General features: G+C 43.6%; 1 protein-coding gene across 15 annotated transcripts in view; it reads right to left on the reverse strand.

Annotated features, from left to right (window-relative positions):
* The window catches only part of IRF2 (interferon regulatory factor 2), an 86041-nt gene extending 70165 nt beyond the window's left edge, over window positions 1-15876 (reverse strand). For 10 of the 15 annotated variants that reach the window (XR_012435265.1, XR_012435263.1, XR_010587098.2 and 7 more), the window contains exon 1: window positions 15705-15876. The gene's annotated coding sequence lies outside the window, so the exon portion shown is untranslated. Of the gene's footprint in view, window positions 1-1968; window positions 2082-15310; window positions 15369-15435; window positions 15584-15704 lie in introns of those variants that run through there. The other 5 variants (XR_012435264.1, XM_074040811.1, XM_045393094.3 and 2 more) reach the window with 3 other exon arrangements.
* Between the last annotated feature and the right edge of the window lie 11301 nt (window positions 15877-27177).

Genomic DNA, 27177 nt, shown 5'->3' on the forward strand with positions numbered 1-27177 from the left:
ATACAGCTTCTTCCTCTTCTCTCCCTTAGCCTTTGGCTTGCTATGCTTCCATGAAGCCCATCTTTCATTCTTTTCACGACCAGGAATGCTTATTTACCTGCTTGTCTCTCTAACCAAACGATAAGCTCTTGGAAAGCATGGATCCGAAATTTTCAGCTTTACATCTTCACAGCACAGGGCTTCACGCACAGCTGTTCAAAAATGTCTGCTGAAGGAATGAATTCCTCTGAGGGTTTTATTTAAGATATTTGTTTGCAGAAGAGAGTCTTCAATTTAATTTCATCATTATCATGTTTGTTTTCACAGTACTTAAAACTAATTTTAAGGATTTTTAAAATCTTTGCCCCAAACCTAAAGAGAACAAAAATTTTTGCAACTCCTCTTACCACTCTGCTTCAAAACACATATATTATGCATCTTCTTCCAATTATTTACAACTCAGTTATAATCCGCACATGACCTTGCCGGGTTATATTATTCAATAAAGTTCAACTTTTCAAAAGGATTGAGTAAAATGAAAAATTTCCACAGGACATAAAACTAAACCAACAATGAATTTGCTTCCTTACAGTTGTGATATTTCACTGAATTTCTTTATCTACTATAGCTCTTGGAAGAACAAATGAATGGCTTCTCATGCTGTGAACAATTCACAATAAATACACAAATGCTTTTATTCATTTTACTTAACAGATCTGTCATTATGACAATTTTTTTTCATCTACTCAGTAATACTATTGAACCATTATTGAATGGATTATATTTAAATTCTTAAGCCTCCAAATGTTATTCTGAGGCTGCTTTTACTAATTTTTATCTTGAAATACCACAGAAGTGAAGAACCCTAAGGCCTTTTTCATGAGTCCCAAGCAGAGCGGTTACCACAAGGGCAGCCGCGACAATAAATTCACTACCACATTCAAGCACTGCTATTTTTCCTCTCACAAGACATTTCTGGATTCAAAATACAACAGAAAAAAAATTATTTACTGCACAGTTCGACAAAACATACTGAGTACTTAACCTGGTCACAATACACTGAGCAGGTTACTTGATTTCTGCAGCTGAAAAAATGAAGGGAAGGGGCTGGCAATCGTTGCTACGGAAACTCCCAATTGCAGCATGGTGCAAGAAGGGAAGGTACTTTCTATCGGATTCTCGCTTACCCATGCGCTCCGATTTACTTCACTCCAGCATAAGTGAATTCCCCACACTGTGCTTCATCAGCTTTACAGCATCTCAAAATTCTAAAACAGAACTTTTTGCCACATGCTACATATATTGTAATGGGGAGAATCTTAGTTTCTCAGACTTACTAGTGTGTCATTTTCAAAACCACAAAAGGAATGACTCAAACCTACAGCTCAACAACAACAAGAAAATCAAAAATGAAGAAAGCCCTTGAGACACTCCTCCTAAGAAGATGGACAAATGGCTAGGAGCGCATGAAAAGGTGCTCAGCATCATTAGTTACCGGGGAAATGCAAATCAAAACCTTCATGAGCTACCACTTCATACCTATTAGGGTGACCCTATCCAAAAAAAAAAAAAAAAAGATAATAATAACAAATGTTTGCAATAGGTGTGGAGAAGCTGGAACCTGTGTGCATTGCTGGTGGGGATGCAAAATGGTACAGCTATGGAAAACAATTTGGTGGCTCTTCAAACAGTCAACATAGGATTACCGTATGACCCGGCCATTCTACAGAATTGAAATAACTGAAAGCAGGGACTCAAACAGATACTTTTATACCAATGATCACAGCAGCCTTATTCACAATAGCCAAATTAATAAGAACCCCAGTGTCTATCAACAGATGAATGGACGAACACAATGTGGGAATATTACTCAGTCTTAAAGAGGAATGAAGTTCTGATGCGTGCCACAACATGGATGGACCTGGAAAACATTCTGCAGAGCGAAATAAGCCAGACATGAAAAGACAAAGACTGTATGATTCCACTTACATGAGACACCCCGAGTGGTCAAATTCACAGACAGAAAGTAGAATGCTGGCTGCCAGGGGTTGCAGGAAGCAGAGTTATTGTTTAATGGGTATAGAGATTCCGATCCAGATACTGAAAAAGTTTTGGAAATGGATGGTGGTGATGGTTAGGCAACCTTGTGTATGTCATTAACGTCACCAAATTATACACTTTAAGATGATTATAATGGTAAATCTTGTTATGTAAATTTTACCACAGTTTAAAAAAGAATGCTTCAACATGCATTTATGACTTCCCTACTTGCTGCCACTGTTTCCTTCAGTCCTTTCATGGATGATAATTATTCCTTATTTCAGGCAACTCAATATTCACTATGGTCAAACACACACACGCACGCGCACACACACACGCAAAGAGAGAAAATAAGGCATTTTCAAAATGAAGTAAGGGCCACTTTTCCCTTCAAGGTGAAAGTAGGACCTACCTAGAAAAAGAGCTACATAAAATCCCTTCTAGATCCATGTGGGGAAGCAAACAAAGGAACTTACAAATATACTCTATTAGGCTGTTATTTTAAATAAGCAACAGTAACTCTAGAGCACTAATGGGAAGCCTTAAAAAAATCTTTTTATTTTGAAATTATTTCAAATCCACATAAAAATTTCAAAAATAGTGCCAAGAGTTCCTGGATATCTTTCATCAGCTTCCTTCAGTTTACCGTGGGGGGCAGGAGTACTGATTCTGCAGCTCTGCTGGTTACAGTGTCTCCCCACAAGGGAAGGGGAAGTAGAGAGGGGAGATAATTATCAGGATTTAACCGCATCAGTTTTCCTTAATGACAAAAGACACCAGACCATAGTTCCACGTTCCAAACTCAATGTGAGACAATTGTGGAAAACAGAAAGAACAACAAAACAATACATTGTTTTATGCCTATTTTACAGTCTATTAATAATCTGTTCTTAAAATAAAATAAAATAAAATGTATACACTTGGCAAAAAATCTGTCACATTAGCACTGTGGCTTCCCCTACAATCTGAAACAACCCCACAGGGCCCATGGAAGAACTCTAAAAGGGATTCACAGATAAGTAAAATCGTTTCTGGAACTATCATCTTACTTGCCTCATTGTGTTTTCTCTATGTGGATAAATTAGGCTCCTCACTCTAAGGAATGCAGACCATCTACCTACCTGGCTACCTCAAATCCAAAAGGATTACTTTTCTTTCGTTTTATATCTCCCTCTACATACAGTTAGCACGGAATAAACACCCGCTAAATAAATGACTGAATGGATGCATGATCAAAATAGTCAACTGTTTCAGTTGAGCACTCTCCTCTACCCCATCTCCCAAACTGCAACGACTTTCAAGAAAAAAAAAAAATCGTAATGCATTAAAAGCACCTGTAAGTTAAGTAAATCCTCTCCTATAACATTTTCAATTCGCCCTGACTTCACCAATCGTCAGGATGACGGCACCCAAAAGTGGAAAGAGCAGGTCATCTACATTCCCTACAGGGGCCTTCCTCGCAGGCTCCGCAAGTTTCCAGCCTCTACAATGGAGAGAAGAAAGAGGAGCAGCAGTCCCGACGCACATCCCCAGGTGTCCAGCCTCTGTCTGCCTTCTAGGGCCTTACCTTCAAAGGTCAGCTAAACAGTGTGTATGAGTTAAGTTTTCCCATATGAACAAAAATCCCAGCATCCCAAGAAAAAGCCAATAAAGATTTACCTTCAGGACTATTATTTTAAAGTGAGATTATGCTTTGCTGTTCTTCTGTCAGTTGCAAATCCCCAAACCTACTAGAATTCACTTAAAACTAATCTACAGTGTTTTCATTGGAAGAAAGCAATCAGGAAAGCTCTGAGCCACTGAGCAGCTGGGAATTTCGTCGCTGAAGGTTTGGTTTAGTCTTTATTTTTCTAGCTGCTGGCCCTGCTAACATGATTCCATGAAGGTTGCATTTAATCTTGCAGAGAAAAGCTACCTAAGCAGTTCTTAGGTAGTCTTCAGTAAAAATAAATTGCCTTGGCTCTCTGGTAAGTCTGTTGCTTCAACCCAACAATTACAGTCAAAGAGAACAAATGAAGGCAACTGTAAAATACTATACTTGATTTCAAAAGAATTTCATGGCGTAGATGTCATGGGCTGTGTTTGTTAATAACAAAGTTATTGTTAACAAAGAACCCATGGAAAAAGTTGCAGCTTCCAAATGTTTATCTCTGGTTCATCACCAAATATAGCTTATTTATACTTACAAGAAGGTACTAGTATCATCATTGGAACTTAAATATCAAAGGAATGAACTGATAAGATTTTTTAAAGGTCTGGATACAAAGGAGAAAAACCAAACAATTTTTCACCTTCTGGGTATGGAACCCCTAATACAAAGTGACAAATCCTAATGCAAAGTGACAAATCCTAATGTTTATGTGTTCAATTCATATACCATTAGGTTTCCAGTACAAACTAGATGCCATCCTTCCTGAGCTGGAATTCAGCCTTTCAAGCTAACCTTTGCTTTACAGCTGAAAATCAAATAAACTAATATTTATCTAGGTCTTAAAGGTGTCAAACACTGGTGAGGAATGCAAATAAATTGGACTGGATCCCGGCTCTCAAATAACTTACCACATAGGTGATACAAATGGAAAAATCCAAATAATCAAAGATGTTCTTAACAGTTCAAGAGTCTAGAAAACATTCATCTCATCAAGATGCAGATCGCTAACTACCCTAGGAATGGGACGTATAGTATGCTGCTTCTACAGAAATTCAGAGCATTTCATTGTTTTAGGCTAAAGAGATCAGGTACGGTTTGTGGGGAGAGGCACGAGGAGATTCATACAGTTGTGATCAAAGCAACCACTCCAACTCTCCTTTCCTTCAGTCCTTTCAGGACTGCACTAAAACTTTCCCCCTGTATTCTCTTCACCCCTTGATTCATTTCCTTATGCTGCACCAACCAAGATGGTAGCCACCAGCCAGATGGGTCTACTGTGCACTTGGAATGTGGCTGGGCTGAATTAAGACAGGCTATGGGTGTAAAGGACACATAGGATTTTAAATACTCAGTATGAAAGAAGAATGTAAAATATCTCATTAATATTTTTACATTGACATACTGAAATATTTTAGATAAAATGAGTTAAATGAGAAATATTATTACAATTAATTTTACATACTTTTTACTTCTCTAAGTGGCTACTAGAAAATTAAAACTATACATGTGGCTCACATTATATTCGTATTGGACAATGTGTGTGTATATATATGTATACATATGTGTATATATGTACATATGTGTAATGTGTGTGTATATATATGTGTGTATATATATGTATTTTGATGGGCTATGCTACGGCACTCAGCCTCTGAACTCATAATGGTCACGCCCAATCCTACTTCCATAGCAATCTAAAAACGTCTCCACATTCATAAAGAGAGTGAAACTATTCTAATATTTTTTTCAGATAAAAATTGGAGATTTGAGGTCTTCAGTTGTGAAGAGTCAGAGGTCACACTCTGATTAAGTTCTACTGTCATTCTCCAACAGAGGTCTTTTAAAGGCAGGTGTGAGGGGAAAATAAAGCTTCCCAGGCTTCTTTCCAGACTCCTCAGAGTTCCTATAAAATGCCTTCACCTCCTAAGATACAGAAATGAATACAATACAAAGGGAAAGAATGTATAGGACATGAAGCTAGGGAATGCATATGATACAAAGATAGGGACCGTTTAGGACATGAAGATGGGGACCGTATAGGACATGAAGGTAGGGACTACATAGGACATGAAGATAGAGAAGGTACAGGATATGAAGACAGGGACCATTTAGGACATGATGGTAGGGAATGTATAGGATATGAAGATAGGGAATGTATAGGACATGCAGATGGGGACTATATAGGATATGAAGATGGGGAATGTTTAGGAAATGAAGATAGGGAATGTATAGGATATGAAGATGGGGACTGTTTAGGACATGAAGATAAGGAATGTATAGGGTAGGAAGACGGGGACCATAAAGGGTCTGAAGGTAGGAACATATATGACATGAAGGTAGGGAATGTATAGGATAGGGAATGTATGGGATATGAATATAGGAACCATATAGGATATGAAGATAGCGACTGTATAGCATATGAAGACAGGGAATGTACAGAACATGAAGATAGGGACTATATAGGACATGAAGACAGGGAAAGTATAGGATGTGAAGATAGGGAAAGTTCACTCTCACTTCCCCTACAAACATTTGATACTTCACTTACCATGAGAATTAGATCTGTAGCCATTTGTGTACATTAAATGCTCTTTTCCAAAAGGATAATAAAACCTCTAATCTCCTCAAGAGGACCAAATAGTTTCAGCCTGGACTGGTTCCCAAGGTGCTAGGAAGACCTATCTCCCTAGGCATGTGTGTTTCAAAAGGAATGAAAAACAGACCTTGGAGACATCCCCAGGTTGTAAGTGTCTCACATTCTAAAAGGTCAGGATAAGACCCCTGGAACCTTTTCATCCCATGTCAGGGGAGCTAAGGTGTTTTTTGTTTGTTTTCTTTTTCTTTCTTTTCTCTCTCTCTCCTTTTGGGACGGGAGAGGGACAGCTGCTCTGTCCCTGTCAACAGAGTGCAGCCCACATGTACATTCCATCAGTTTTCAGTGTCACCTAAGGGTCCAGGTTTAGGGGCCTGACACAGCAGTGTCACTGAGACTGCTGCCCCAGTTGTAAATATCAACAAGGCACTCTCTTCTCCTACCCAGGTGTTTTGTGTTTCTGTAGTATTCATATGTATAAAGAATGTTAACTGTAAAGTGAGATCATATCTCAAGCCCTTCACAGTTACTGACAAAACATTATGTCCCAACTTCACCAAAAAGCCACCCATCTAAGTGTCTCCAAGTAGCCACAGCTGTCTGAGGACAAGGGCTTCCAACAGCCCCGCTAGGAAAGCCCTGGCTCTAGAGCCTGGTCCACACGTGGAGGCAGAAAGGCTCGAGAATGGCCCGTCCCTGCACAGCCTCCTCCTCAGCAGCACCCAGTGTGTTCTTCCTAACCTATCGTGGACCAGAGGTCAGGGCAGAGATGCCCTATGAGCACTGTCTTGAGAATATTTTCTGGTTAAAAGGGTAATTGGTAATTGTGCTTGCTGTTTTAAATTTGGAAAATACAAAAATGTTTCAAGGAGGAAAAAAAAGCTAAACACAATTCCACCATCAAAAAGGTATGTTTCCTTCCAGGTTTTTTTAAATACACCAATATACACACACGTTTTTAAAATAAAATTAGAAGCACAATTTCACATTCTTTTTTCCCCACCCAACCAACATAGATCATAAATATTTTCCCGTCACTAAATGCTGCTCGAAAACACGAGCTTTGTAAGTTACCTATACTCTGTCTGGATGTGCCGTAATTCGTTCAAATGTATCCCTACTGTTGGATATTTAAGTTGTTTCCAAGTTTTTATATAACAGAAGCTAATTCAATAAACATCCTTGTACATAAATCTTTGTTCCCATCTCTGGTTACTTCACGTAAGTAGGTTCCAAGAAGCAGAATTACTGGAACAGAGAGCTTAATATTTTTAAGACTTTAAGTATATAGCACCAAGGTAAATTCCAGAAAGTTTATTTCAATGTAGAATCCCGACTACAGTCACTGTGGAGTACCGAGTGCCCAACTCAGGGACCCACACTACCCAGTTATGGAATTCACAGTTCAGTTTTAACTTGTCCCATCTGTTCTTTAGGAAAACACATTATCAGCCCATTCTATGTCCCTGATTCCATATTTAACTCCCATAATCGGAATGGCACAATTACATTGATTTATCATTACAAACTACAAATATGAATGCATTAAATTATTACATGTGCCCTGAAAATATGTACATCTATTATGTATTCTTTCAAGGATTTAAAAATAAAATAAAAACAGTACCAAGCAAGATTGGTATGGGGGGAGAAGGGCCTAAGAGAGCCATTACGGTATTTCCGTGGATGCCTCCAAAGGCAACTTTAGATTGAGTTTGGGGCCTCACATAGTGAGTATCAATTTCCCCATCCTCAAACAATGCATCAACACCGGCACAGTTATACATTCTGAGATGTGCACCATTAAGCAATTTTGTCATTGTGTGAACATCACAGAGCGTACTTACACAAACCTAGATGGTGTAACCTCCTACACACCCAGGCTTATGGTATGGCCTATGGCTTCCACGTTGCAAACATGTACTGCAGGTTACTGTACTGAGGCCTATAGGCAACTGTAGCACAATGGCAAGTATTTGTGTATCTAAACATAGAAAAAGGTAGAGTAGAAGTCTGATATTATAACCTTATGGGGCCATAGTCATGCATGTGGTCCACTGTTGACCTAAATGTCATGATGCAGCAACATAACTGTACCCCTAAGGTGACTTCAACCACGTCTCCAAGTGACAGCTACTCACAACTTCATGTTTCCTTGTAGAATAATGTCAGCAGCTGCCTAGCAGTTTTCCCATCAGTCTTTATCATCCCCAGGATAAAAGGGTCTAACCCCAAAGTCAGCAGTGGACGGTCCTCCAGTCTTTTGACTGGTCCTTGGGTTATTACTAATTACCTAACCAACTTCAACTCACCCCTCCGACCTCTAACACTCTTTCAGTGACATTTGTGCAGAAAATCTTCCTGCCTGATTCTCTCTTCACTCTCTCCCATTCAAGAATCCAGGAGGCACTAGTCACCCGTTTCCTTTTCATCACCCCATCCCCCAACTCTCACTTTCCAACAGCCTCCCATTCCTATCACCCAACACACCCATCATATCTAGGTGTTAAGACGCTCTCTTATCACCACTGTAATTTTTCTCATCTTCTCCAATAGATCTAGGATAAAAGGACAAAAGAACTCTTTCAAAAATAACAAGGTAGATATTACTTGAAATAAAGCAATTTGTATGCAGTTCCTCCTCATCTGAAAGGTCAATCTCATGAAATGGGAAAATCGGTAGGATTGTAAGGTTAGGGGGCCAGGACAGCGTATTCTATCTACAGAGTACTTCTTTGGATCTTCCCAAAATCTGACATTCATAAGAACAATTAAAATGTACGCTCAATAAGAACAAATTAAAATGTATGCTCATCTCTCCTTTGATGGCATTAGGTGTGCGAGTATCAAATGCCTTCAGCAGATAGCAACAGAGTGTTAAGTATGCCCAAACGAAATTATTTATGAAAATTACACAGAAAGTAGTTAATTCTCAAAAAATCTTCATTTAATGAAAACAGGACAGGCTTTTATCACACAAAATCCTAAATTAAGGTATTTTGCTGAACTAGTCTTGCCTCTGGGATAAAAATACTTAGAATCCATAATCAGAAAGAACCACACATACCTGCTTCTCATCCGCAGCCATTCTCTGTCAACTCTGCTCTTTCTTGCTTATCAGAAGGGAACACTAAACTGATAAAGGAGTTATAAACCAAAACAGAAGCAAAACCAAACCAAACACCTAATTATCCATGGCCTTCCTGGACAAAGAGGCAAATACATAAAATAAAATAAAGTCCTTCTTGCCTCTTCAAAATGGAAAATTCAGCTGGGCGTGGTGGCTCATACCTGTAATCCCAGTACTTTGGGAGGCCGAGGCAGACAGATGACCTGAGGTCAAGAGTTTGAGACCAGACTGGTCAACATGGCGAAACCCTGTCTCTACTAAAAATACAAAAATTAGCTGGGCATGGTGGGGCACCTGTAATCCCAGCTACTCAGGAGGCTGAGGCAGGAGAATCAGTATAACCCAGGAAGCAGAGGTTGCAGTGAGCCGAGATCACACCACTGCACTCCAGCCCAGGAGACAAGATCAAGACTCTGTCTCAAAAAAGAAAAAAAAAGGAAAATTCAATGTATCACAAACTTAACATGAGTCCCATTTCTGTAGGGCAAGCAAGGTCGAGTGGGCAGAGCCAACACAGTGACCACAGGCCCCTGTCCAAAGAGCTCTTTAAAATGTGGAAAGAGGTTTAATCTGAGCCAAGGAAGAGATCAACTATTTGGCCCTGGGAAGAGATCCTTGATTCAGTGGCTTTCCATTTTTGCTCTGGCCACACACCTGAGGGAGACTAGGGAACAGGGATCCAATGGTGAATAAGAGGCTCGCTATTCAGGGCAGGAAGGGGAAGGAGGGGAAAGGGGGCTATAGATAATCTCAAATCTAAAGGGTCCTGTGTAATTTCTAAAAGTCCCCTCCCCAGGCAATTTTCATTACACACATAGGTTGTCTCCTAAGGAAGACAGAACTATCCAGCCACGTTTTACAGAGTGAAAACTTCCAAAGGGGGAAGTGATTGGATTACTAAAAGGCCACTCTAGGCATCTGAGTTCATGCACCTTCCACCACAGAGCCTTGTACACTGCTGGCTGTCAACAAATAGTTAATGAACAAATGAAATAATAACACAATGTCTGCATTTAAGAAAACTGTTGAATGTGTTACTATGTTTAACAAAATCAATTATTCATTTAAAATAATTGCTTGGGGTCCCTGGATCCCCAAGCAGACCTCAAGTTATTGATGGATGGCCCCAGCTAGTCTCAGTGCCTCAGAAAGCCTCACGGGATGGTGAGTTTCTCTACACAGAGCTGGCCAGCCTGTCCAACACACCACGGGTCTCTACATTTGGCTAAACAAGATCAACTAGATTTGATAACACCCGTTTTTCTCAAGGCATTCAGGAGTTCTGACTGAAAGTCATATGTGTTTCTGAGGAATAAAAATGGGCACAAGGGCCAGGTGCAGTGGCTCACGCCTATAATCCCAGCACTTTGGGATGTTAAGGAGGGAGGATCATTTGAGGCCAAGGGTTTGAGACCAGTCTGGGCAACATAGCAAGACCCTGTCTCTACACAAAAATGTATGTCGGGCTTTGGGGTGGCACATGCCTGTTGTCGCAGCTACTCAGGAGACTGAGGCAGGAGGATCACTTGTGCCCAGGAGTTTGAGCCTGCAGTAAGCTATGATCGAGCCACTGCACTCCAGCCTGGCCGACAGAGTGACACTTTGACTCTAATAAAAGAAAAAGGGTACATGAAGTCTTCTTAAATAAACACAATTTGTTTTAGAGACAGTTTGTCATAAGATGGAGCTTCTGAGGGGAAACGTTATTTTGAGGGGATCTTTGAAGGTCAATGCCAAGACTTCAGGCCTGCTGCTTGCTCTGAATCCAAAGAGCCCCAGATGGAGTCCCAGGGACAAAGGGGACCTGTGAGCTGGGTTTCCTGCTTGTGTGTTTTCCTTGGTACTCTATAAAAAATACTGGCTTCATGTTCAAATCTGGACCCTATATGTTATTCATCATTCTTTGTTCTTTGGTGATAAATTAAAGTTTGATGGAACCTCCTCACCCACTTTTCCATCAGTCATTCCTGCCACCAGAGCCACTCCTCAATTCAGCACACTATGCATTAAGCTGGCATCGTGCACCGACCACTGATTACACTCAGGCCAAACACAGGGGGCCAACGGGGCAGGCACAGACGGAAGGTCCTGACCTCCTATGCCTGTGCAGGAAGGAACATCATGTCCCATACAGATGAAAAGAAGAACTAATTTTTACTAATAACTGACATTTCACCACAGTTTTGTTTATTTGCATATATTATGTATTTTAATATAGGTTATAAATATATACTATCAGTTAGATTTACTTTCATGTATGTTGTCACATATACAGTGTTGGGCACACAGTAAGCATTCAATAAATGCACATGAGCCAAGATGGTAAAGCAGGCCGGTGCGGGGGCTTATGCCTGTAATCCCAGCACTTCAGGAGGCTGAAGTGGGCAGATCACCTGAGGTGAGGAGTTCGAGACAAGCCTGGCCAGCATGCTGAAACCCTGTCTCTACTAAAAATACAAAAATTAGCCAGGCATGGTAGCACACGCCTGTAATCCCAACTACGCAGGAAGCTGAGGCACAGGAATTGCTTGAACCTGGAAGCAGAGTTCTGCAGTGAGCTGAAATTGTGCCACTGCACTCTAGTCTGGGCGACAAAGCAAGACGCTGTCTCAAAAAAAAAAAAAAAAAGATGGTAAAAGCAAAATACTAAAATCAGCCCAGTGCACACCTGCAATGGCAGATAATGAAGAAGCTGACACGAGAGTGAAGAAGATTCAGACTAAACCACAGAGAGGCTTGGGAAGATTTTCTTATCTGATAGAAAGAGGGAAAATACATTGGTCCAATCACTATTATTTCCATATCATTTGGTCTCCATGGATACCACCTAACTTTTCTTCTGAAAGGAAGAAATTCACTGACAATATCGGGTTTCACTGTTAAATATTTTTTGATACTTTACATAAAACAGTTATTCCATGTTTAATCTTTTATCATTATTTATATACGCTCAGAAGTAAAATCCCTCCTTGCTGGAAATTCCATGAGAAAGACAGTGTCTAATCCAGTCATGATTATCTGGCCCTTTTACATTAAGAATAATCTGATAGAATTTTGAAAGTTAACGCCTTACACATTTGTAGACTGCCATAATTTATGCATGTTCTTTCATATACAGTATCTCAATTGTTCATGAAAGCAACACTATGAGACATAGTTATGAATTATTATTACCCTCCTTACAGGTAACCCCAAAAGGTAATAACTGTATGTATTTTTTGTTGTTAATGATCAGCTCACTAACCAGAACACAACCTAGCGTAAAGATACTGTCTTTCTCGCTGTCAGTTGAGTACACAGAGGCTAGCACTGTGTCTGGCTTTTAATAGATGTGCTAAGGATATTTATTGAGTGTCTACCTAAATTATCTCATCTGCGTTAAGCCCTTTTTGGTATAAGGTAGATAAGGGAACTATAACCCAGATACTCAATTTAGATAGAGTACAGTGGTTTTTCACTATCAAAAGCATATTATGTGAAAATGCTCTAAAAACAACAGAGTTTTGTACGAGATGAGGTTAAGAATAAAAACATAACATCGTTGGTAACATGAGAAAATTGATGCACATCAAATGTGGAGTATCCAAAGTTTCTATTTTTCCAGTAAGTTTAAACATCTTTCGCTCTGGTGCGCTATTTGCCTAATAAAGTGTTTCAGAAAGTGGGATAAAGGTGGGACCATTGTTCATAGGGCTGTCAGAACTTCATGGCACACATGTGTTTGCCATAATTTGCTTCCAGTTTGACTACAAATCCTTGCTTTTGATTATGATGACATTTTTACAGGTAAGTAAATCTGAAGTAACTGGAACTTTCTCTAACAAAAAAATGACAACTCACTGAGAATGAAATATGTAAATGTTTAATTTTAACAAGCAGTTACAAATCGTAACAGACAAGAACTCTTGGATCTAAGAGACCAAAATGTAATTTCTTACACAACAAAGTTACAAGTTATAATCGTTCACTAATTACGTGAAATTCCGGACTTTGACACATCAATCAATAGATGTTCCAACGTTCCCCCTAGAGATCCCAGTTCAAGTCTTAAATATTTCATCTGCTGAAGTTTCCTCAGAAAAGGCTCCTTTTCCCAGGGTTTTTTAGGTTTCTATTTTTGCCCCTTCTCCCCCTAAAAGAAGAATAAAGGAAAGTTGGGGAAATCAGAGAATCCTGAATCTTCGTGAGCGGTGAAGTTAAAGAGTCACCCTCTGGGCCTGGTGGGGATAACTGCATCTGCCTGGCATCAAGGTTATCCGCCGCCTGGTCTAACCCCAGACCCCCTTGTGCACCTGCCCTTAAGCACCAAAAACTGAACTGCTCGAAGAGAACCTACAGTAGATAGGAAAACTAGTAACTGACTGCAGGCTCGACAGCAGTCTCGGTGATTCCTGAAAATCCACAACAGGAAATCTAACGATCCTCCATCCCTCCTGGCCATTCATCAAAAGCAGACGAGTCACAGCCATAGGGAGGCCGGTGGCTGAAGACGAAATGCCAGCACCACTTTTCCTCATTTAGAACTGAGTTTTCTCCTTCCATAACCAAGGACAAGGAGCAACGGGAGGGAGGTGGTTGAAGAGGGAGGGGGCGGGTAATATGTCCCCAAGTTTCAGACAGTAGCGGGTTAGAAACGAGCGAAAGCCACCTCGCTCTTCTGAGCTACCTCGGCTGCCAGTCCCCGGGATCACATCCGCAGCCGATCGCCAAGGGTCCGGCCTACACAGACTGACCCGGGCGTTTCACCTGGTGCCCGACCACGGCCCTGGCGCCCGGCCCAGGCTGCCAGCCTCCTTCCCCTCCCCCGCTTCTTAGGGAACAAGGAGGAGACGGTGGCAAACGCACCCAGACCGGGGGCCAAGGGGAGACGCCGGCGCGTGCTGGGAGGGGCATGAGTTACACCCGCGACCCTTGGAACTTGGAACGGCTTCGCCAGCCCTGGCGGGCGCTGGCCCCCAGACGGTGCCACTGGAAGCAGGCGGGCGCCGCGATTGGCCGCCGCCGGCTTCACTCGGTGGGCGAGCCCTACCGGCGAGGCGGAAAGGAAGTGGCGGCCGCCGCGGCTTTGCACCAACCATGTTCGGCCAGCGGGCGAATGTCACCCGGCGCCCGGAGCCGGGTCGGAGGGCACGGGGCGGGCACTCGCGTCCCCACCCCGCCGCGGCCCGCGCCCCGGGACCCCGAGGGGACGCTGGCCCCCACGGCGCCGCTCGGTCCCCGGAGGCTCCCCGCCCCCACCTCGCCCGCTCCGTAGCCGAGGCGGGTCAGGCCCAGCGCGCGAGGCCGGCCGGGGGCGCCTGCGGGGACCCGGGGGCGCACGGCGCTAGGCCGCGGCCCGGGCGGCTGACCCCTCGGCGCGGTGCCCTCCCGGGACGCGCCGCCCGAGCCCCTCGCGCGCCGGGACAAGTGCAATGACAAAGCCCCAGGGCCCGACCGGGCGCTGGCCGGCGGGAAGGAGGACGCGGCGTCCCTTCCGAGCGGCGGCGGCGGCGGCCCAGCCCCCAGGAAGCAGGGCGCGTCGGCCAGGCCCGGCGCCCGGCCCGGCTCGGAGCCCGCCGTCCCGCCCGGGCCGCTGGCACCCGACGCCTGCGACCCGACTCCGAGCCCGGCAGGCAGGCGAGCCCCGGGACCGCCGCGGGGCGCCCCAGCAAGTTTCCTCTGGCCGTGGCTGGAGGCGCTCCTCCCGGCCGGGGCGCGGGCGCGGGCAGCCGGGCGGGCGGCGGTGCCTGCTTATTTACGCTGGAGGCAGCCTGGAGAGACGCCGCCGCGGGCACCGAGAAGGACCCGCTCCCCTCCTTCGGATCCGCTGACGGCGGTGGCTGCACACACACACGCGCACACACAAACACGCACATACACACAATTTTGTTTTAAATGAGGCCCGACTCCAGCGGACCTGCACCCCCACACACAACACCTGGGGCGCAGAAGCACACACAGCAGGTCTGTGTCCATGGAGCCACCTCTCCGCATCTGCAAATCCAAAAGTGAAATTAAACCTCCACCAACCTCCTCCTCCTCCTCCTCCTCCTCCCTCTCTACCTCCTCCTCCTCCTCGCAGCCTCAGCAGCCCCAGTAGCAGCAGCAACAGCAGCAGAACCTGCTTCCCCTAAAATCAGGCGATCCATAATTGCGCCGACTGTTCCTCCAAAAATCGGTATTAATATTTATGAACCCCGGCATTTTCCGTCTGCAAAACATCGTGTCAAGGCATCAGGACACGCATACACACACGGCCCCCCACAGTCCCCAGAAACATGCCCTCGAGAGAAACACACGCACAGTCACAACTATTATTTGAAAAATGTTACCTCTCAGTGTGCTTTTTTCACGCTACCAATACAATTCCGCAAGGTATAAGTGTTGCTAGGGTGTGTGAAATGGAAATGAAAGCCCGTCAGTTGAATAATCGCAGGAGCAAAACTAAAAGTTACTCCCCGGCTTGCCTGAGAACAGTCCAGATCGAAAGCAAAACAAGGAGAGGAAACTGCGAAGAGCCGCGGCTGGAAATCCCCCCACCCCCCGCCCTCCTCCGGCCGCGCTCCCTCCCTCGCCTCCCCTCTCCGCCCTCCTCCCTCCGCCCTTCCTCCCCAGTGTTTGTTTCAAGCTTGTGCAACCAGGAGGTGGAGGCGGAGGGAGGGCGCGAGCGGCCCGGCCGGGAGGTGCGGAAGTTCGCCGCCGCAGCTCATTGGCGGGCAGCGCCGCTTTCATCATTTCTCGGAAAAGTCAATTTCATTTTCGCTTCCCCAGGTCGCGGCGGCGGGAGCAACAAGCAGCGGCTCGTGAGTCGGTGGCTCGCACCCAGGGGCGCCCGCACGCGCCGCTAGAGCGCCCGAGTCGCGGTCCGGGGTGGGGGGCGCAGGCCCGCGGCGGTAGGGGAGGAGGGCGGGCACCCGACTGCCCATCCTCAGGGTGGCCTGAAGGTTCCAAGAGGGCGTCCGGCGAAAGCACGGGGCTCCGACCATCCGGTTAGCAAGGCTGGTGTGACAGCTTAGAGCGAATGAAAATTCGTTTTGTGACGCTGACCACTTGCAAGGAATGAAAGGAGCAGTCAACCGAAAGGACAGCATTGCTTGCGTCCTTACCTAATTGGAACCTTATCCGTGGTTGAGGGTGCCACCATTGGAGGGGCCGCCCCGCCCTCTGACACCACCTGGCACTCCGCTCCACTTGGTAGCTAGAACGAAAAGGAGGCCCATCCCCCAGTAAGTCACAGCTCACGCCAAGATGAGTTATGGAGCCTGTGCGACCGAAGTTTCTTCATTGCAGGGCGAGGTGGACAAGGGTGTGAGTTACTTTGACTTCAAGACGTCTTGGTGGCGGCTGGTTCTGAGAGAGGCTTTATACTGGAGCACTTCCAGCAAAATTCGGCTTGGGCCTCCTTAACTCAACGGCTGGGCACCCTTGGCCTCGGTTTTCAACCAAAGCCTAAGGCCTCAGTTTTCAAGGCTGTAAATGGAAATAAATGAGAGAAGGTACAGCCCGCGTGACAGGTGCAGCAAGCAATGCAGCTTCCTTGGGACCTACCCTTTGTGGTTCCTTGCTTTAAAAAAAGTATACATTCACATTTAGTTAGACCTGTTTCTTCCTCGCATGCAGTTTCATCAGTCTTTTCCCAGACTTCTGTATTCAACAGAGAAAGTTCCTTCCTGGGAGACCATAGCTGTTTGTATGTAACCAGTTGCCTAAAAAAAAAAAAAAAAAAAATGAGAAAAAAACTCCAACACCTCTCTGTCACAAAAGTATTGAATTATATAGACTGGAAAAATGGAAGTATCCAACACCTGTGTGGTAAGGAAATAGCTAAGGGTTCAGGATTCTGTTTTGTGACTCTGGTCTCAGAAATAGACCTCACATACACATTATTCCTTATCCCCTCTATTGTAATATTCACTTTTTTTTTTTTTTTTTTTTAAGAGACAGGGTAGGCTGGGCGTGGTGGCTCACGCCTGTAATCCCAACACTTTGGGAGGCCGAGGCAGGAGGATCACCTGAGATCAGGAGTTCGAAACCAGCCTGACCAACATGGAGAAACCCTATCTCTACTAAAAATACAAAATTAGCCAGACATGGTGGTGCATGCCTGTAATCCTAGCTACTCGGGGAGGCTGAGGCAGGAGAATTGCTTGAACCCAGGAGGCAGAGGTTGTGGTGAGCTGAGATGGTGCCATTACACTCCAGCCTGGGCAATAAAAGGGAAACTCTGTCTCAAAAACAAATAAAAAAAGAAGAGAGAGAGAGAGGGTCTTGCTCTGTCACCCAGGCTGTGCTATATCATAGCTTACTGTAACCTTGAACTCCTGGCCTCAAGCAATCCTCCTGCCTCAACTCCCAAGTAGCTGGGACTACAGGCCTGCAACAGCGCCTGGCCCAGCCACTGACTGTCTTATGTCATATAGCAATGATCACTAAGGTAAAGTCTATACAAACTGTAGAATAGTTGTCATTCTTTACCCAACCCGGGGACACAAGTTAAAAACCTAGTATTTTTTTTTCTTTTCTGTACCAAAACAATCATCTTCCTTTATTTTCCCTGGAGCGGGAAGAGGAGAGTCGAGAGGAAGGGAGGAATGCAAGGTGTCACTTTGAACTTCTCATTCACCACACACGTGGGATTCCACTCTCATGTCATCAGCCTCCATGCACAGGCCCCAGGTGAAAGAAATAGAGTTCTAGTTGGACCAGCTAACACCGCCTGCCTTGTGTTTATAAAAGGCAGCTGTCTCTGTGGTGTGATTTCAGGGGAGCCAGACGGAGCTGGGGCCATGAACCTGTATCCTGCATCCTAACCACTTATCCATGCATGAGGCTAACTGGAAACTCACTTGCTGGGTACAGATAGCTTCTGTGATGCTCATGCTTGACTTCCAAAGGAACATGTTTCAGGAAAGGCAATTGCCTTAATTATGGTCTTTGATAAGCAGGAAGTTTGTTGTTCCTTTTTTTTCTTAATGTCCTACTTTGTGCAACATACATCCAATCAGTCATATCCTATTGACACTACCCCTAAATATCTCTGGGCCTGGCCTATGCCCAGGGCACTGCCTTCATTCAGTTATTGCACTTGCCTGCTGCCTGTGCTCCTGGTCTCCTGTTTGGACTCCCTCAGGTCAGCAGCCACACTACTGCCAAAATTCAGTGGAAAATTAACTTCAGGTAAAGCACAATTCCAAACCTAACACTGCCCCCTCAAAAGCCTCTCTGTAACCTTCAGAATAAAGGCCATATTATTTGACAAGACACATAAAGTCCATTGTAATCTGGCACCAAACGACCTTTCCAGCCTCATCTCCTGCCACTGTGCCCCACAAGCCCTGCATCCCTCCGTTGCCAAACGAGCCTCCCTTCCTTTTTGTCAAACAACAGAGCTGTCCTCTTGTTCATTGTTTTATCCTTAGCATGGGGCCCGGCACACAGGCACCGAAATACTTGTGAATTAATAAGTACTTGCTCTTTTCATCATGCTCTCATAAAATATTTCAGACTTGATCAGAGCCTTGTATTATACTTTAATAGCTTTTTAATATAAATGTAACAAATTTTTTTTGTACAGAATTTGGAAGATGCAAGAATGGTGAAAGAAGAACATAAGCCACCTGACATCTCACTAGTCAGGAATAGACCTGTGGATATTTTTATGTATTTCCTTCTAGTGATCTTTCTAAGGGACCATTTCCAATCGTCATCTCCTCCGTCTCTGTGTAGGATTTAAGAATGCTGACTGTGCAGCCTGCTCTCCGCGATGCCCATGTGACAGCCTGCTGTCCTATTCTAGTTCTTGGCCGGCTCCTCGTCTGCTGCCAGCCCCCTAAATTATGGTGTTTCCAGGCATTCTATCCTCAACCCTCTTATTTTCTCATTCTACATGCTTTATCTTTGGGTGCTCTCCTCCACGCCCAGGGCTTCAGATATCACTATTTGCTGATGACTCCAAAATCTGTAACTTCTGAGCTCTGGACACATTAACTCCTACACATGCCTCAGGCGCAACAAATTATATATGTCCCAAATCAGAGAGAACATCTTTTCCACAACCTTGCACTGTTCACTTCATTGATTAGCTGGGAAACTGGAGGACTCACAGACTGCCCCCTTTCCTTAGTCCCGGGGCCTCCCTGAAGCATGGGTGTTGCTTGCAATTTTCCAGGCCCCTAAACTCATAAAACATAAGATAGAATGAATTTCTGTTCTTAGGCCCTTGATGACATATCACTGCAAACCAAATATGTACCAATGAACCAAAACAGCCGCATGGTACTGATATAGTCAAGAAGTATTTCTTAGCCCTTTGATGAGATGCATATAATAATGAATCTCTGTGGAAACTACAGCCTTTCTGGAAGCCTGTGTAAAAAAGTAGGCACGGTGGCTCATGCCTGTAATGCCAGCACTTTGGGAGGCTGAGGCGGGCAGATCACGAGGTCAGGAGATCGAGACCATCCCAGCTAACACGGTGAAACCCCATCTCTACTAAAAATACAAAAACTTAGCCAGGCGTGGTGGCAGGCACCTATAGTCCCAGCTACTCAGGAAGCTGAGGCAGGAGAATGATGTGAGCCTGGGAGGCGGAGCTTGCCGTGAGCCAGATTGTGCCACTGCACTCCAGCCCGGGTGACAGAGCCAGAGCAAGACTCCGTCTCAAAACAAAGAGTCACCTTTGCCATACTGAGGAAATCTGACCTAACACTTCAGTCTAATGTGGAAAAAGTTGAAGGGTCTTGTATAGTGAAACTAGAGTCATCTCCTGGGTGAAGCATGTTTCTATTTCACTTGTGGGATGGAACATCCTAAAAGATCTGCCTGGCTGCCTTAGGACTCATTTGTTTTCAGCGGAGTCGGGTAAGGACAGTATTACTTGACCACAATAGTGCCGGATCTCTCCGAGTAGATCTTAACTAAGGAAGAAATGTAAAGACACTTCAAAGTTGACCCCTTTCAAATGGGTTTTTAATTTAGCTTCCTAAAATTGAAACAAAGTTTCAGAAAATAATCATTCAAGTCATATTTGTTGAGCGCTCAGGAACATTTCCCAGCACTAGGGATACAGCAGTGAACCAAATGAATGAAAGTCCCAGCCTTCTAAGCCGTTTGCTTACAGTCTGGTAGGTTGACATGTTGATTTCCACCGTAGCATCCGAGTAATGGCACCAACATCATCTCCACCTATAATCACAGACTTTAGAACTGTACATTCAACCTAGGAATGTGTAACGTGAAGGCATATGCGTGAAAACCTAAGTATTTATAACTATGATTAAATCAGGAACTTTTAGGTCTGCAAGCTGATGCTCAGTTTTCTCCCCAAGATCACTAGGACCACTTCTGTCTTGGCCACTGGGGCTCCCCTCCGAGGTGCTGCAATTCAGGGGATTAGAAAGTCATGGAAAACGAGAGTTCCACGCTTGCCAGAGCAGTCGCCAATACAAAAGCCACAGATAACAGTCCTGCCTTGCAAAGAACATTATTGTGAAGTCCAAGTTGAATAAACACAAAGTCAAGTTAAATTTTGTGCGACAGTAGAACAGTGATGGGATTGAAAGAACCATCAGTCAAAGTTCAAAGGTCATTGGCCTCAAGTCGAACCATTCTTGAGCATGTTTGACTATTACTTTATGTAATAGTTCCTTCCATTTTATAAGAAACCGGGAAGTGGGGTCATTTCGTTGCAACTGGTTTCTGAAAATCATGAGTTTACATTGAGTAATATATTGCCCAGTTTTGGGTAATACTCATTCTGCCCTGAAGGGAAAACACATTCTCTAAAATTGCCTGGATTTCTGTGTGTGTGTCTGTGTCTGTGTGTCTGTGTGTGTGCGTGTGCGCGTGCGTGCGTGCGTGCATTTTTCCCTCCCCAAAGGAAGGCTTTCAACTTTGAAAACTTCCTGAAGTGTTTTTTGGCATAATTTCCCAAATGGCTGTGAAATATGTGAAATATTCATTATTTCTCTCTGGTGACAAACTATAAAGTAGTCCTTTTACCTTTAAAGACAGAGGGACACAGTGTCTCTAGCTTTGCCTTGACGTCCTGCAGAGCAATTACTAGAATAGTGTCGGGTATTAAAGATAGTTTAAAGAATACATTTCAAATTTGTAACCTAAATTTAGGAGACTACTTGGTTCACTGGTCATCTGTATATTTGAAGAAATTTTTAATAGTGTTTATGTTTGTTTTCTTATTTTAAAATATTTGTCGCCCAGGCATGGTGGCTCATTCCTGTAATCTCAGAGCTTTGGGAGGTCAAGGCAGGAGGATGACTTGAGGACAGGATTTCAAAACCAGCCTGGGAAATATAGCGAGACAGTCTCCACACACACACACACACACACACACACACACACACAATTAGGAGGGTGTGGTAGCGTGCACCTACAGTCCTAGCTACTTGAAAGGCTGAGGCAGGAGGCTCCCTTGAGACCAGGTGTTCAAGTCTGCAGTGAGCTGTAATCATGCCACTGAACTCCAGACTGGGTGACAGAAGGAGGCCCTGTCTATAAATCAATCAATAAATAAATAAATAAATATTTTAAGTAAGTAAAAATAAAGTATGTAATTGTCAAATACAGATTGAACATATTCAAAGTAAACATGATTATTTGAGATACATATATTGTGTAACAATTACCACAAATGAATTAAAACATCCGCGAACCCCCTGCTGTGATTAGCTTCCCAGAACTTACGATATTATACATAACTAAGTTTTTTATCTTTTGGCTAACATCTCTCCATTCCACTTCCAATCCCTGGCAACCACCATTCTACTTTCTGCTTCTATGAGTTTAACATTTATAAATTCCACATGTAAGTGAAACCACACAATATTTGTCTTTCTGTGTCTGGCTTATTTTACTTAGCATAATGTCTTCCAAGTTCATCCATGTTGCAGATGAGATAGGATTTCTTTCTCTTTTTTATGGTTGAATAATATTCCATCGTATATATGAACCACAATTTGTTATCTGTTCATCTATTGGTGGACACCCGGTTGTTTCCACATCTTGGCCACTGGAAATAGCGCTGCAGTGAACACAAGGGAGCAGACATCTCCGCATGATGTTGGTTTGATTGCGTTTTGATATGTACCCAGAAGTGGGATTGCTGGATTGCATGGTGGTTTCATTTGGTACTGTCATACAAATGGTAATTCCATGTTAATTTTTTGAGGAACCTCCATACTGGTTTCCATAATGGCTGCAACTCTCTATATTCCCACCAAGTGTGCAAAGGTTCCCTTTTATAGCCCTTCTAACAGGAGGGAGGTATATCTCTTTGTGATTTTGATTTGCATTTCTCTGATGATTCACGATGTTGAGCACTTTTGCATACACCTGTTGGCCATTTGTATGTCTTGTATGGAAAATGTCTATTCAGGTTCTTTGTTCATGTGCTACAACGTTTACTATTTCTCTGTAAGCCTTTGGTCTCAGCATATGAAGCGTGATGATGTTCAGTGTGTTCTCTTCCTTCCTAAACTTCATAGCATTCTGAATAATACACCTTTATTCTATTTGAAAATGTTTGGAAATTTGCCAATCAGAAAGACAGAAGAGTGTCATAAAACAAAGGATTGAGAACATTTTAAAAGTTCTCACTTCCTTAAAGAACTTTATCTCTGCTAAATACCAAATGTGCATGGCAATTCACATGCACAACTCTTGGCACAGTCTCCTTAACCTTTGATTCATCTTGGCGTCATTTACCATCCATGTTTAGTGAGCATTGGGATGCTCCAGGCACTCTGAGAGCTGCTGTGAAGACAGCAAGAGCTAGACAAGACCTCTACGCCCATGCCCCTGATGCTCTAGTGAAGGTGAAGGCAACAGACAAATAAACAAGCAAACCAACACAATAGTCACAGGTTGTCTCAGTGCTCCGAAGGAAATCAACAGGAGCTTTGGTAGAAAATACTGTGCCAACCAGGTGGTCAAGAAGCTCACTCTGAGGAAATGAGATTTAAGTCAAGACGTGAAGAATGATGTGGTCCTGTATTAGTTTGCCAAGGCTGCCATAAGGAAGCCCCACAACTGAGTGGCCTAAATAACCAAAATGTATTGTCTTACAGTTATGGAGGCTGGAAGTCTGAGAACAAGGCATCCACAGAGTTGGTTCCTTCTCAAGGCTCTGGGGGAAACTTCCACACCTCCTGGCTTCTGGTGGTTTGCCAGCAAGCTTGGGCTTGCTTTGGCTTGTAAATGCATCACCCCGCTCTCTGTCTTGATGGTTATGGGGTGTTCTCCCTGCCCATGTGTCTGTGTCCACATTTCCTTTTTTTATAGGGACACTTATATTGATCATATTGGATACGGAGCCCACCCTACTCCCACAGGACCTCATTTTAACTAATTATATCTCCAAATACCCTATGTCCAAATAAGGCCATGTTCTGAGGTACTGGGAGTTAGGACTTCAGCATATGAATTTGCAGGAGGAGAACACAATTCGACCCTCCACAGATACCAACTGCACCCAAGCAGAGGAAAGAGTGGGGACAGAGGTCTGGGAAGCAAGAGGGCCTGGCAATATTCTGGGAACAGACAGGAAATGACTGACTTCAGAGTTATGTGACAGAAAGAGGACAGGCATGTGGTGAATAGGTGGAAGAGACCAGAATAAGGGGTTTGCATTTTATTTTAAGAGCAACAGGAAGATTTTGAAGGGTTCTAAATAAGATCAACTTGTGGTTTTAAAAATTGACACTATATTTCCCAATTGTCTCTCCAACATCAATGAAATGCAAGGATTTCTTCAGTTGTGATTTTTTTTAAGTTTTTTAGAGTTGGGGTCTTTCCCTGTCACCCAGGCTGGAGTGCAATGGCACAATCACGGCTCACTGCGGCCTTGAACTCCTGGGTTCAAGCAATCCTCCTGCCTCAACCACCTGAGTAGCTGGAACCACAGGTGCGCACCACCAGGCCTTGATAATTGTTGTAGAGACAGGGTCTCATTATGTTGTCCAGGCTGGTTTCAGACTTCTGGCCTTAAATGATCCTCCTGCATCAGCCTCCCAAGATGTTGGGATTACAGGTATGAGCCACTGCACCTGACAAATCATTGATTTCTTAGAGGAATTTCCAACTGTTCTTTATTGCCCTCTCAGTCTGTTGCATGACACATTTATAACACTCTAAAATAATTCAGTCTTTTTAATTCTATTTTTGAATTCCTAACTCAAAATATTTATTCCCCTTTAACTTTCTCTCCAATTTCCATTTCCACAAATAAATAAAGTTAATTAATGTTATTTTACGAAACACACCCACACAAATACACAACAACTTTAAAAAGAAAAAAAAAAGCTAGGCCAGGTGTGTGTGGTGGTTCGCGTGTATAATCCTAGTACTTGGGAGGCCAAGGCAAGAGGATCGCTTGAGCCCAGGAGTTCGAGACCAGCCTGAGCAACACAAACAGACCCTGTCTTTACAAAAAAAAAAAAAATACAAAAATTAGCTGGGCATGGTGGCTCGAGCCTGTGGTCTCAGCTACTTGGGAGGCTTAGATGGGAGGATTTATTGAGCCCAGGAATTCAAAGCTGCAGTGAGCCATGACCATGTCCCCAAAATGCCAGGGGTTCAGTCTAGGTCCCGCTGCTCACCTCACAGAAAGCTAATCACTAGACAACAATTATTGCCAAGAAAGAAGGTTTTCATGGGGTGTTGCAGCCGAGGAGATGGGAGATCAGTCTTAAATCCATCTCCCTGACCACCAAAATCAGGGGTTTATGTGGCAGGGAAGAAGCATAATAATGTGTAAGAAAGCAGAAACTAGGGAGGAGCAAGGAAGCAATCATGATGAATGAGGGCCTGGCATCTCATTGTCTGGATACGATTATCTGGTAAGTTTCAGTTCTTAGGTACTTTTTGCCAGAACTAGAGGTCCTTTCCTGAGGAAGAAGCTCAGATAAAACAAATATAAATTTCAAGCTTTAAGAACAGAAGGATCAATGTATATGGTTTTCCAAGAAAAAAAAAAAAACTGTCTATGGGACTATTGGGTCAGTTTCAATGGTGTCACAGTACTCTAGCCTGGGCAACAGAGCAAGATCTTGTGTCAAAAAAAAATAAGAAGAAGTATATTCAACTGTGGATTTCAGGCACACACAGTTTTCCTCATTCCATCTTGAATGAACAGTAATAATTTTCAGAGATTGTGTCACCACAAAACCAACATTCATTTCAAACTTTTCAAATGTATTCACTTTTTTGATTTCTAAAAATTTTCAGATATTTCCATCAGAAACTCTGTGTGTGATAAATGGTTTATGCAAAACTGAATTTTTGTTGGCAAAACAATCAGCATAAGTAAAATTTGAATGCGCTGTAATTTGAAAGAAAATACTGGTTTCAACAGCCCATCATGTATTTTCTCAACCTAAAACTGTGGATCCTGGCTTTAGGCACCGCTCCTTTCCAAACAAAGGTCTGCTTTTTTCTGTCTTACATATTGAAGTTCTGGGTAGACTGTCATTTAGGAAAAAGATAATGTTTCTTAAAAAAATAGGAAAAAAATCAAAATCATTAATATCAACTATTAGTTTTACTTCATTTCAAATAGAGAGAAGAAAGAAAACACAGCCAAACATGACTGAAATGCTGTAAGACTGAAGGAGAGAAGAAACAGTACTGCAAACAGCAGACGGCTTGGCCAGCATCACCTTAGTTAGCAAGTTCGTGTTGGGCAGCCAGGCAGAGGCAGTCACTTGTGAGATACCCACATTACAGGGCCATCATCGTCAAATTATGCTCAAAATGCCTCCAGTTTTCTTTAGTTTTATTTCCTATCTTGATAAGATCTTTTGGTCTTTCTGATGATGCAGAATGTGTCATGGGTGCTACTACCAGGGCAGGCTTCACAGTTGGTAAAGGATTTACCAAGATAGTTGTAGGAAAAAAAAAAAAGGCAGATTGATTAGAGAAAGTGTGAAAATACGTTGCAAGGTTGCAACAGGCAGCACAGCAGAGAAGGGGCTGTCTGCAAAGAAACGGGCTGGAGGGAAATCTAATAGGGTCGTGCTGGAGGGGCTACGTGCAAAACAGAGGTCGTTGTGCCCACAGATGTTTGTGATTAGCCATCTCTTACAACTGTTCATTGTTCTTCCCCACTTAGGGCCCTCCCCGACATGAGCCCCCACCCCCCATGGGGCCCCTTCCTCGTTGCTTACTTATCCAGACTCCACAGAACCAACAGCATTATGGCCACTTGTGTCACAATGTGTGCAGTGGATGTCACACTGTTAAGACAGTTTCTGACAAACCTTTTTTGCTGATGGAGAAATTAGAGGAACGTTATCTCTCATTCTATCATCTCTCACAATGCTTAGAAATATCTTACCACATAGATAACATTTTCATTTGTTGATACTTTTGCTGATTATGAGCTTAAGCATGTTAGTTGGAAATATTTCTGCTATACATTGAGAGTAAGAGGAGAAGAGTATGACCACCGTAAAGATGGGCACATACATGAAACCACAGGGAAGTACATCAAAACATGAACAGTGGGTGTCTCCGAGTGATGGGCTATGGGTGATTCTTGTTCCTATTGAAAAGTTAATATTTTTGAGAATAGATTTGACTTTTGTTAAGACAAAATGCTGGCCGGGCACAGTAGCTCATGCCTGCAGTCCCAGCACTTTGGGAGGCCAAGGAGGGCAGATCACGAGGTCAGGAGTTTGAGACCAGCCTGGCCAACAGTGAAACCCCATCTCTACTAAAAATACAAAAATACAAAAAATTAGCTGGGCATAGTGGTGGGTGTCTGTAATCCCAGCTGCTTGGGAGGCTGAG

The sequence above is a fragment of the Macaca fascicularis genome, chromosome 5 (assembly GCF_037993035.2).
Source record: "Macaca fascicularis isolate 582-1 chromosome 5, T2T-MFA8v1.1".
Lineage (NCBI taxonomy): Eukaryota > Metazoa > Chordata > Mammalia > Primates > Cercopithecidae > Macaca > Macaca fascicularis.